The sequence below is a fragment of the Castor canadensis genome, chromosome 16 (genome assembly GCF_047511655.1).
Source record: "Castor canadensis chromosome 16, mCasCan1.hap1v2, whole genome shotgun sequence".
Taxonomy (NCBI): domain Eukaryota; kingdom Metazoa; phylum Chordata; class Mammalia; order Rodentia; family Castoridae; genus Castor; species Castor canadensis.
Genome location: NC_133401.1, coordinates 19528216 through 19541931, shown reverse-complemented (window position 1 = coordinate 19541931; position 13716 = coordinate 19528216).

Below are 13716 nucleotides of genomic sequence, written 5' to 3'. Positions count from 1 at the left end.
ATAGAAAGTGGAAAGATCTCCCATGCTCATGCATTGGTAGAATCAACAAAGTAAAAATGTCTATACTACCAAAAGTAATCTACATGTTTAATGCAATTCCCATCAAAATTCCAATGACATTCATTAAAGACATTGAAAAATCTACTGTTAAATTTATTTGGAAACACAAGAGGCCATGAATAGCCAAGGCAATACTCAGTAAAAAGAACAACGCTGGAGGTATCACAATACCCGACTTCAAACTATATTACAAAGCAATAGCAATAAAATCAGCATGGTACTGGCACAAAAACAGACATGAAGACCAGTGGAACAGAATTAGGATGCAAATATGAAGCTTCACAACCACAACCAACTTGTCTTTGACAAAGGCGCTAAAAATATATGATGGAGAAAAGACAGCCTCTTCAACAAAAACTGCTGGGAAAACCGTTTAGCAGTCTGCAAAAAATGGAAACTAGATCCATGTATATCACACTATAACAATATTAACTAAAAATGGATTCAAGATCTTAACATCAGACCCCAAAATCTAATGTTGATACAGGAAAGAGTAGGAAATACTCTGGAGTTAGTAGGTACAGGTAAGAACTTTCTCAATGGAACCCCAGCAGCACAACAACTGAGACAGAATAGATAGATGGGACTTCATAAAACTAAAATCTTCTGCTCAACAAAAGAAATAGTCTCTAAATTGAAGAGAACACATACAGAGTGGGAGAAAATATTTGCCAGCTACACATCAGACAAAGGACTGATAGCCAGAATATATAGGGAACTTAGAAAACTAAATTCTCCCAAAATTAATGAACCAATAAAGAAATGGGCAAGTGAACTAAACAGAACTTTCTCAAAAGAGGAAATTCAAATGGCCTAAAAACAAATGAAAAAATGCTCATCATCTCTACCAATAAACAAAATGCAAATGAAAACCACACTAAGATTCCACCTCACCACTGTTAGAATAGCCATCATTAGCAACACCACTAACAATAGGTGTTGGTGAGGATGCGGGGAAAAAGGAACCCTCTTACACTGCTTGTGGGAATGTAAACTAGTACAACCACTCTGGAAAAAAATTTGGAGGCTACTTAAAAACCTAGACATTGATCTACCATATGATCCAGCAATACCACTCTTAGGGATATATCCAAAAGAATGTGACACAGGTTACTCCAGAAGCACCTGCACACCCATGTTTATTGCGGCACTATTCACAATAGCCAAGTTATGGAAACAGCCAAGATGCCCCACTACTGACAAATGGATTAAGAAAATGTGGTATCTATACACAATGGAATTTTATGCAGCCATGAAGAAGAACGAAATGTTATCATTTGCTGGTAAATGGATGGAATTGGTGAACATCATTCTGAGTGAGGTTATCCTGGCACAAAAGACCAAAAATCGTATGTTCTTGCTTATATGCGGAGATTAGATCAAGGGCAAACACAACAAGGGCATTGGACTATGAGCACATGATAAAAGCGAGAGCACACAAGGGAGGGGTGAGGATAGGTAAAACAGCTAAAAAACCAGATAGCATTTGTTGCCCTTAACGCAGAGAAACTAAAGCAGATACTTTAAAGCAACTGAGGCCAATAGGAGAAGGGAGCCAGGAACTAGAGAAAAGTTTAGATTAAGAAGACCTAACCTGGAAGGTAACACACATGCACAGGAAATCAATGTGAGTCAACTCCCTGTATAGCTATCCCTATCTCAACTAGCAAAAACCCTTGGTCCTTCCTATTATTGCTTATACTCTCTCTACAACAAAATTAGAGATAAGGGCAAAATAGTTTCTGCCGTGTAGTGAGGGGGTGGGGGGAAGAGGGTGTGTGGGGGGGGGAGTTAAGGAAGGGGGGGAAGGGGGGAGAAATGACCCAAAAATTGTATGCACATATGAATAAAAAAATGAAGAAAGAAGGTAGATACACATGGTGGGAGAAGCAGACATTTGACTCCACACTGTATATCATTTTAGCTGGAGAAAGGGTGCAGACAGAAAGTAGAGGCAAAAATGTGGTGCATCAGCTGTCAACAACCTTCCAGGAGCAGCAATGAAATGGGACCCATGAAAGAGTGTCATTTGTGACAAGTGTGAAGCCAAGGTGGAAAGAAAGGAACAACATAGCACTGTGTCAATTGTTCAAGTAGTGGGAGAGTGATTTGTTCCTTCTCTGGGTGCATCAAAATGATGTACAGTAAATAAAGTCATTGAGGTAGCAGGTGGCTAGGTGATTGATATTCATTGGGAAGAGACATTCATGGCTTTCCAAGATGCCCTGCTGTCTCAGGAAAGTCAGCTCTCTTGGGTAAGGACTCAAGACACTCAGAAAGGAGGTTTGAAACTCTTTCAATATTGCTATTAGCCATCTGTAGTTCCTTAGACTTTGAATTATTTTCAGATTTGTCTAATTCTTTCTGCTGTAAAATACATATTTACTTCTCCCTTATTTTATTTATGCTAATTCTCATCACTATTACATCTGTTTTTAGTTTCTTCTCTCTTTCATTTTTAATACTTTAGTCTGTCATAGCTGGACAAAAGACTGGGAATAGTCAAGGCAATACTGAACTAAAAGAGCAATACTGGAGGTATCACAATTCCTAATTTCAAACTATACTACAGAGCCATAGCAATAAAAACAGCATGGTACTGGCTGTTTTTAACAGACAGGAAGACCAGGGAAACAGAATAGAAGACACAGATATGAATCAACACAGCTATGCTCACTTAATTTTTGACAGTTCCAAAAACATAGAAGAAAAAAAAAACAGCCTCTTCAACAAATGTTGCAAGGAAAACTGGTTATCTGCCTGCAGGAAACAGTAACTAGATCCACGCTTGTCACCCTGTAGTGGTATCAACTCAAGTGGAATAAGGGACTTAACATCAGACCTGAAACCTTGAAGTTAGTATAGGAAAGAGCAGGGAATATGCTGGATGCAATAGGCATAGGCAAGAACTTCCTCAGTAGAACACAAGTGACTCAACAACTAAGAGAAAGGATTGACAAATGGGACTACATGAAATTTAAAAGCTTCTGCACAATAAAAGAAATGATCTCTAAATTGAAGATGTTACCCACAAAATGGGAGAAAATCTTTGGTAGCTATACATTGGACAAGAGACAGATAACCAGAATATACAAAGAGTTCAAAAAACTAAACTCCCCCCAAAATCAAGGAATCAATAAAGTAATGGGTGAATGAACTGAATAGAACTTTTCAAAGGAAGAAATAGAAATGGCTAAAAAAAAAGCACATGAAAAAAAATTCACCATCCCTTGCCATAAAGGAAATGTGAATCAAAACTACACTAAGATTCTTCCTCACTCCTGTTAGAATAGCCAGCATCAAGAACACCACCAACAACAAATGTTGGCAAGGATGTGGGGAAAAAGGAATCCTCATACACTGCTGGTGGGAATGTAAGCTAGCACAACCACTATGGAAAACCATATGAAGGCTCCTTAAAAACTAAACATAGATCTGCCAATACCACTCCAAGGGATGTACCCTAAGGAATGTGAGTCAGTTTACTACAAAGGCACCTGCACACCAATGTTTATTGCAGCACTGTTCACAATACCCAGCTATGGAATCAGCCAAGATGCCCCACTACTGACAAATGGATTAAGAAAATGTGGTATTTATACACAATGGAATTTTATTCAGTCAGAAAAAAGAATGAAATTTTGTCATTCACATGTAAATGGTTGGAACTGGAGAACATCATCTTAAGCAAAGTTAGTCAGGCTCAGATGGTCAAAACTCACATATTCTCCCTCATATGTGGATTATAGACCTAAAACAAACACAGTAATGTTATTGAACCTGGATCATACTAAGGGGAGAACCACACATGAGGAGGAACAAGGAAAGGGAAGGAAACTAAAATCTTGAATGTTGTTGATGTGCTTACTGTGTAGGAATGAATATAGAAATCTTAAACTGACAGAGGCCACTATGGGAAGGGGACTAGGGAGTAGTGAAGTCTGGTACAGATGAACCAACTTGTGTTCTAATAATATATGCCTGGAAACAACATAAGGACTCTCCCTATAAAGCTATCATTATCTCAAACTAGCAGGAACTCCACGTTTTTGTTAATATTATTTATATTTTTTCTTCTACAAAATCAGAGAACAGGAGTGTGGAACAGGTTCTGCCCAGAGGTGAGGGAGGAAGGGAGTGGCAAAGGGGGAGGGGAGAAGTAGCACAAATAATGCATACTCATGTAAGTAAATGCAAAACTGATACCTGTTGAAACTGTTCCAGGAATTGGGGGAGAGGGATGTGAGAGAGCAGTGGAGGAGGTGAATTCAAATATGATATATTTGACACATTGTAACAACTTTTACAAATCCTCCAATTTATCACCACTCAGCACAGCAATAATAAAAAATAAAAGATTCAAGTTAAAAAATACGATTACTACAATGCTGTCTTCCTATTCCCTAGGAAGTGTTTGCAGACATTTGTGTTTCTGGGGCATTGATGTATTTCACTGGTGAAGCATTTTCTGGGATTTTTAAACATATTTTCATACAATTCCCTTTCAGCATGAAGAACATTGAACATTTACTTCTTTATGCACTTCTAAAATATTTATGGTAAATTCATTTTTCTAGGAATTTTCCCATATCTTTCAGTCTTCCAAATTTAAGAACAAAGGTACTCACGATATTTTTAATAAACATTTGTAGTTTCTCCACTTCAACCTATAACATTTTCTTTTTTTTTCTTTTATTATTCATATGTGCATACAAGGCTTGGGTCATTTCTCCCCCCTGCCCACACCCCCTCCAACATTTTCATCATGACATTATTCCTCATTCTTGTTGGACAGTTAGATAATCTTATGCAGGTGTGTAAAATGCATTTTTAAAAGGAAATTACTTTGACATTGCTTTTCCTTTCCCTTTTGAATCATTTGCTATTATTCTGCTTTTATCTATGTCAACTTATTTTTTTAGGATTCATTTTGCTGTCTAGTTAATGTCATTGTTTCTTCAAAGATTAATCTTAACATTTCATTCTAGAATAATATTCTGTAATTTATTTTTACAATAGAATTTTCCTGTATGTGATTGTGAAGGAATTTGTTTTGAATATGATGAGAAATCAACATTCACACATTTATTATTCATATGGACATAAAGTATTCTGCCATATTATTTCCTGGATGCTATGGGTCTTATTTCAGTGTTGGTTATCAGGTCAAATACCACTTGTTTTGTATTTACCTGGTAAGAAAAGACAGCTATGTTATTCATATTCTCTCTCTCTCTGTCTCTCTCTGTCTCTTTCATGTTTTATGCCAGTTATCTCAATTTGTTCAACAAATTTGATCCTCTATCCATTTGTCCATTGATAGACATTTAGTTCACTCTCATACCTTGGCTGTTATCAATAATGTTGCAATGGACATGGGAATGCAGACATTTCTGAAATCCTGATTTCATTACCTTCAGATACATACAGATGGGATTGCAGAGCATATGAATTGCGATGTTCAAAAATTTTACCTCCCTTGCTTTTTTATTGCAGGTTCTGTTAATTATTAGAAGATAATTATCAAATTCTCCCATGATAAAGTTAGATTTTGCTATGTGTTTTTGCAATTGTTTATAATTCTACATACTATAATGTTATACGTATTTGGGTATACAAACTTATAATCTGTATCATTAAAGAAATGTCTTAGTTTATACATAGTAAGTAATTCTGCTCCTTTAAATTTAATGTTGTTCAATACAGTTATTTAAGGTGAGATATCTTTCTGGTAGTTTGTAATTTCTCTTCCATTTTTGAATTTTGACACTTGCTGTATCTTCTTCATTGAGGACTACTCTCATAGAACATATTTGGAGGGTCTGTTATTCTTTATATGATCTATTTTGAAAACAAATTCCAAAGGTGGCTGGGAAGAATGTGCATTCCACATCATTTGGATGGGAAACTCAATAGATATTTGTTCTGTCCATTTCATCTATGGTGCAGTTAAATTACGAGATATGCTGGTAATTTTGTGTAAATGATCTATCTTTTGATGATACTGGGGAGTTCAGGTTACCCACAATCATTGTATCTAGACATATATGTCTCTTTATGTCTAGTAATGTTTTATTATAAAATTGTGTGCACCAAAGATCAGTACATATGTGTTTAGAATTGTTGTATCTTTGGGATGGACTGTTCCCTTTGCAAATATGTAGTGGCATTTATCTCTTTTGACTAATTTTGGTTGCATGTCTAATTTGTCAGATACAAGTACAGATTGTTCCAACTTCCATGTGCCTGGTATACTCCATTCATTCAATACGCCCCACAGGCATATTGTTTTTGAAGTCAAACATTTGGATAGTGTTTTTAATCCAATCAACTCATCTAAGTCTTTTGATTGAAGAGACAAGACCATTTAAATTTATGGCACCTATTGAGAAATATTTGCTGATTCCTGATATCTTGTTGTTTATATCCAGGTTAATATGCATTCTGGTTTCTTTTTCTTTTCTTTTACCATCATTCATCTTAGGAATTTGCTATAGCAGAATTGAATATGCTTGATTCTTTCCTAATTCTCATGAGTTAATCTGTTCCTATCATGAAATTTTTTTTCTGCTCTCATCTTTGTCACCATCTTTCTTCTTCCTCTGGTTATAGTACTCCTTTAAGTACCTTAGGCAATGCAAGTTATGTTTCATGTATTGATTTAGCTAATGTTCTTCTTGGGAGGTCTTCATTTCTCCATTGATTTTGTAGGATAAGTTATCTGGGTATAACAATCTTTGTTGGCAATTGTTTTCTTGTCTAGATTTATCATTCCATACTTTCCTGACTTTCAGGGTTTCTGCTGAGAGGTCAAAGGTAATTCTGATGTGTTTGCTTTGTGGGTAATGTCACATTTTTCTCTTGAAGATTTCAATATCCTTTCTTTGTTTTCTTCTCTTGGCATTTTGACTGTTACATGCATGCAGAATTTCTTTTCTGGTCCAGGCTATTTGGGGTTTTCCTGTACTCAGATGTCCATATGTTTTCTAAGACTTGCAAAGTTTTTTGCTATAATTTAATTGAATACTTTTTCTGGACCTTTAGTTTGTATCTCAACTCCTTCCTTGAAAGGGTTTTTGTCTCTTGATTGAGTCCCAGAATCCTTTAAGTTATAGCCATAATTATTTTGTTATTCATGTCTGATAACATGTTATTCATGTTATCCATATGTTTTCTAAGACTTGCAAAGTTTTTTGCTATAATTTAATTGAATACTTTTTCTGGACCTTTAGTTTGTATCTCAACCCCTTCCTTGAAAGGGTTTTTGTCTCTTGATTGAGTCCCAGAATCCTTTAAGTTATAGCCATAATTATTTTGTTATTCATGTCTGAGTGTAATATTTCCTGAAATATATGTTTTAAAAATACTTGTGGTAGTGCTGGGGGTTGAAGTCAGGGTCTTGCACTTCCTAGGCAAGCAGTATACCTCTTGAGTCTTGCTACCAGCACTTTTTGCTTTGGTTATTTTTGAGATAGGGTCCCAGGTCTAGAGTGGATCAAGATCCTTCTAGTTTGCACTTACTTGTGTATCTGGGATGTCAGGAATGCAATACCTGGCCCAGCTTTTATTGGTTGAGATGGAGTCTCATGATGTTTTTCCTAGGTTGGCCACTCAAGTTCAAGGATTACATGCTTGAGCCACTGTGCCCAGCCTTGATTTTATCTTTAATCCCTGCATTCTTTTTTTGATTGATCTTGCATATTGATGATTTTTTCCCTTTATTGTGGTGGTTGGGAGTACATTGTGTCATTTACACAAGTTTTAACAATGAATCAAATATATCATAAATGGATCCACCCCCTCTACCATTCTCCTTCATCCCCGTGATCATTATTTAAACTGTGTTTTTATTTGATTTGTTGAGCTTTCCATATCCAACATTTCAAGAATTTTCAGAGAGTCAGCTTTTTTTTTAATTTTACACTCATATTGTTGATTTTCTTGTCTAGGTCTTGAATTGACCTCCGTCATTCATTCATCTATTTCTTTGAATACGTTTTGTGGTCATTGATCATTTTTAAAAGTAAATTTTCAAATTCTTTTTTGAGGGAAAAATAACTTTATTGACAGGTGTTGTCTGAGTGTAACAAATTCATTACCATTGACTGGGTGGCTTAAATAATATTTGTTTCTCACAGTTCTGGAGATTGGAAGCTTCTGATTTAGGGTGCCTTCAGGTGTACTGTCTGGTGAGGGAATACTTCCACTGGTTTTCAGGAAACCATCGTATTATATCTTCATATGGTGGTAAGCAGGAAGAGAAAAAAATGAGCTTTTGCATGTCTCTTTATGAGAAGACCAAGCTTATCCTGAGGGTTTTACCAATAAAACTTCTGAATTCTTTATCTGGCATTTAAGCCATTTCAGTATCTTTGGATTCAGTTACTGAGTTGTTGGGAACTTTTTTGAGATGTCATTTTCCTTGCTTTTTCATATTGCTTGTGTTTCTATATTGCCAGTTTTGCATCAGTTTCAGTGGATACCTCCTTCACTACTGCTCAGTGGAGTTTGAAGACAGTAACAACAAAGTCAAAAATTCAAAACTAAACCAGATATTTTAGTGTAGTATTCAAATGTTGGAAATGTCAACTCTACTCCCAAAAAGGTTTCAGAAGTGAGTAGATGGGATTATTCCAGGGAAAATTAGGAGTTTATAAATGATTAAAGATATATAATAAGTAAATAATACAAAAAGGGAGTAGGATAAGACAGAAACAGGAATATAAGGAAAGAGGGAGACATACATGGGATAAAAGTAGAATAAATAATATTATGAGAGAGCACAGTATAATTATTGCAAAGGAAAATAATTCTTGGAAGAAAAAAGGATAGAAAAGAGAGTCTGACTTCTTCATTGCTGAGAAGAAAGGTGGTTACAGGCTAAGACCCATTAGTGCAGTAGTGTTTTCCTCCAAAATCTTCTTATTTCCACCTGTGGCTGTGTTTGGTATTGATTTTCCTCTGGGTAGAGATTTGCCAGTATTTACCTCTAGATACAGCCTGGGCAGTATGGCTCCATGTGCCACTTCCAGTTGCAGGGCAGGGACTTCCTGGCTCAGGTCTGCAATAGCAGCTCCAGCAGTGGGAAGGGGCTGGAGAATCTTTGTGAGTGCAGCAGTGACTCTGCTGCTTTTTGGACTTTGTAGCAGATAGCACAGGGCTTCTATGGTGTGTGGAAGAGCTGGGGGAAAGCTCAGTGGAAGTGGATTGCTCCTTCAACTGAAGTACATGGGGTGAGGGGGTCTCCAGGTATGGGCTGGGTCAGTGCCAGCCATGGGAATCTTCCCCTCTTCTCTCAACTGCCATAGGTGGGCCTGTGAGTCACAGAGCAGTGCCCAGTTTATGATCCACAATCTTTACTCAAGTGTTTGTGTGTCTGTGACACAATTTTCTGGGTCCAGGCTAAGTCCATTGTTGGTCATTTGCTCAGCAAATGGAGTTGAAGAGGCCTTTTGTGTTTTGGAGATTTTTTTTAAACCTCAGGGTCTTCTACTATTCCCAGCTCGGGGGGCTTACTTTTAAGACGCCCCCCTAAGCATACTTCCCTATATGGCACCAGTGAGTTATTCAGGAAATGTGAGGAGTCCCTTCTGAGGCCTCTGCTTGCTATGTGGGACCCAGCTCTCACATCTTAAACTTTATTGATAGAGAGAGCCTGTGGGGTTCCCCAAGAAGTCTTCCCTGTTCTCTTTTGCTTGCAGCCCTTCTATTATACTCTTCTCCTCCACTACCATTTTGCTTTGGGCTCTACATTAGAGTCCTTTGTTTAATCTTACTGGGTTTTCCCACAGTTTCTACTATGACCTCTCCTGTCCTTCTAAGACAACTGCCTCTCCTGTAGCCAGCTAACTGAGGTTCTTTTCAGATCTGTGGAGACATGGGAATGTAGTGGGTGCCTCTATTTCACCATCTTATTGGTTTGACTATTAACCAGGGTCTTGTTCATGCTGGACAAATAATCTACCACTGAGCTAGAGCCCAGCCACATGTTCTTTTATAGAAATGTCTATTCATGTCCTTTGTTAATTGATGGAGAGAGATTCTCTAGAGCTGTGAGTTCCTTTTATATAGTTGTTATATTAAACCCATATTTTACACATTGTGTGTAAATATATTTTCTTTTATTATAGTCCTAGCAGTGCAACTCTCCTTCTACTCTTCCTTTTCAGAATTATTCTAACTTAACTTATCTAAACTGATTTTTTCATTATGAAATCAAAGCCCCTTATGTCATGCATATCTGCCTCTCAAAGTGGAAACTTCTAGTCCTCATATCTACTTTTCCACGTTAGACTAAGCTGTGCTCTGCATCCTCACTGTAGCCTCCACCTGGCATTTAAATAGTTAAAGGAAAGATACAGGAAAAAGAAAAGGATACAATGTCCATTTTATTAAAATAGTTTTTCATTTATTCACATTACTTATTTAATAATTATAATTTTCTAAATGTAGTAGATCAATGGAGATAGGTGATACTGTTATTTGTTTTAGGTGATATTGATATTTTAACTCTGGATTTCAGTCTGGCGAGGCAAGCACTTCACCACTGAACCATGCCTCCAGCCCTTTTGGATCTGGTTATTTTCAAGATTAGGTCTTGCTTATTTTTGCTTAGACTGCCCTGGGCCACAATCCTTCCATTTTATGCTTTTCCATTTTCCCACCATAGCTGGAATAATAGTTGTGTACCACCATGACTAGATTTTTTCCTTTGTGATGTGGTCTCAAGAACTGCTTTTAGCAAACTGGCCTTAGAATCATGATCCTCCTGATCTCAGCTTCCCAAGTAGCTTTGGATAACTATTGTAAGTCACTGGCTCCCACTGATAGTCTGTGTATATTCTGACAGACTATCCATGGGGCAGTCTAGATACACATGATTTAATTTAAGGTAAACTCACACTTGAACAAATATAGCTTAATTAATATCAACTCTATGATAATATTAGGGGCCTGGGTTTCATGTTTTGTTTCTGTTATGTGCTGGTGTCGAGGGTCCTTGCTTTCACAGGCCACAAGACTGGCTTGTGAGGCAGCTGAATGATGAGCCAAAGCCAGTATATAAAGTGGGATTTATTAGAGAGAAAGTAAAGGCTACAGCTAAGGTACTGCAGCAGAGCATGGAAGCTGGTGGCTCACTGCACAGATAAAGGCTGGGGTTTTTATGGATGTTCTAAGTCTGGGTTAGGTGGGTTTTTTTTTTTCATTGGCCATGGATTCGCAGGCTTTCACAGGTGAACTGGTTTGGTTTGTACCTTTATTGGGGGAGGGGCAACAATCTTGACAGCATTTTGCTTATCAGCCCTATGGCAGATCTGTATCTCTCCTTTAGGATGCAGGAATGCAGGCCTCCATCTCCTCAGGATGTAGGAATAATATTGCCCTTCATGGGGGATGGCATACTCACTCATCTGCCTTAGTTCTCCAGATCCAACATTTCTTTGGTGAACAGCTCAGAATACTGGGTACCATTAGAGTGACTCAGAAGGTCAAGGATATGTATTGACTCTTGCTGCATTTAGTTTGTGAAGCTCTGTGCTTATGATCTATCCATTTGATTATATGTGTGTAATCCTGAAATTATTTTTGTTTACAAAATGATCTATATCTGTAAACACTCCCTCCTTCACTGCTTTTAGAAAACTCTACTGTATCACATACACATCAGATATTTCTATTTCTGTTTGAAAACAGTGAAAAATTTCTGGGTGCCAGTGACTCATTCTTGCAATTATAGCTACTTGAGAGGCTGAAATCAGTGGGATTGTGATTCAAGGCCAGCATGAGCAACTGCTTCATGAAACACAATCTCCAAAATAACAATAACAGGATAGACCGAAGGTATGGCTCAAGTGGTGAAGCACCTACTTTGTCAGCAAAGGCCGTGAGTTCAAATCCAAGTCAAAACAAAAAGAATAGTGCAAAATATATTTGATAGTCAATGGGGTCTCCTAACAAGGTACAGCCAACTTCACCTTTAGCTGACTGGGTAAGAGCAGATAAAAACTGGTTATGTCATTGCAGTGTAGGTGAATAAATAGTGTTCAATTGAAACAACACTGAGGGAAGAGGTCATCAATTTCTGGAAAAAAACTCTACTTTGGAAATACACAATGGAAAATGCATTGGAGAAATGAATGTAGAATCTAGATAAAAATCATAGAATGATTAATTGCACTAGAAAACAAAGAGCAAATAAATTCTCAAATTTACAGTCTAGGAATTCCAAGATGGAGGCTAGTGGGAGGAAGCAGAAAGCATGCCTCCTAAAGTAAAATCTTGGAGAGACACTGGAGATACACCTTACAGGAAAAACCACCTAGAAGAGGCAAAACTTTGACTCCTCCACACCTACAGGTTCATGTTAAACAGAGAAACCAGGAGGGCTCCCATGCTGCCACCAGATGCCAAGGCCCAGATGGTTTGGGAAGATGCAGACCAGACCATAAAGGTGAGCTAAAGTGGTACATGGTACTCCCACAGACAACCCTGGGCGAGACCCCTGGACAGACCAACCCTCACCAGAGAAAAAAGAGAAACTGAATAAGCAATAACAACAAAAAAGGCACGTAGCAAAGAGGGTGGGGCTCCCTGAGTGCCTAAGAGGTGGGAAGGGGAAATCCCTCACAAGCTGGCTGGAGAAGGCAGGAGCGGTGGCACACACCCAGCAACCAAGAGTGGGAAAGCTTGTAAAAGTGGCTTTGGGAGGAAAACTCCACAGGAGAGTGGGGAAGACCCACTTCCCACGTGAACCGTAAATAAGCACATAGAACTGAGGAAGCTGGTGCAGTGTCACCTCCCCCAGTGTGCTTGGAAAGGTGAAAGCTTGTAGCAGTGGCATCGTGCCCAGGAGAACTCTGAGCAAAACAAAGCCTGTGGAGCCAGGTGAGTGTTCAGCTCACTACTGACATCTGCATAAATAAAGCCTCCAGCAACAGCAGGCTGACAGCAGTGAGCAGGTGAGCCACAGCTGCAGATAGACATTCACAGAACTGTCTCCAGACTTTTTTTTTTCTCTCTTCCTTTGATGAGACAATAACCAAACTACACCTGCATGCTGAAAAACTTACTGAAACTATTGCATTTGAACTTGGGACATTTTGTGGGGTTTTTAAAATTTTGTGCTGTTTTGTTTTGTTTAATTTTTATTGCCCTTTGATGAGACAATGATAGAGCTACTTCTGAGACACCATCTTGGGGAATGGAGGCTGAGGGATGAAAATCAAAATTATTAAGACTGAAACTTTATTGCATTTGAACTTGAAGATTTTTAAATTTTTTTTATTTTCATTTATTTATTTTATTTATTTTTTATTTTCCATCCTCTCTTTGTCTCTCTAATGCCTGTTCAGCTTACTGTAGATTAGTACACTATCTCTCCCTGTTTATATCTTTGAAAATTTTTTGTTGTTTGTTTTGTTTTTTCTACTTGTTTGTTTGTTTTTCCCTTAACTTCTTTGCTTTCCATCTGCTCTCACTTTTCCATTCTAAATATCACCATTGCTATTATTACAAGCTAGAAAATACTTCATTGCACACAGTACAGGGACAATAACAACACCAAGGGCAATGATGAGAAGAAAGAAAAAACAGGGAAACCAGTTTCCCCACAACAAAATATAGTACAAGAACCAGAGGGGAATGAAGAAAACAGAT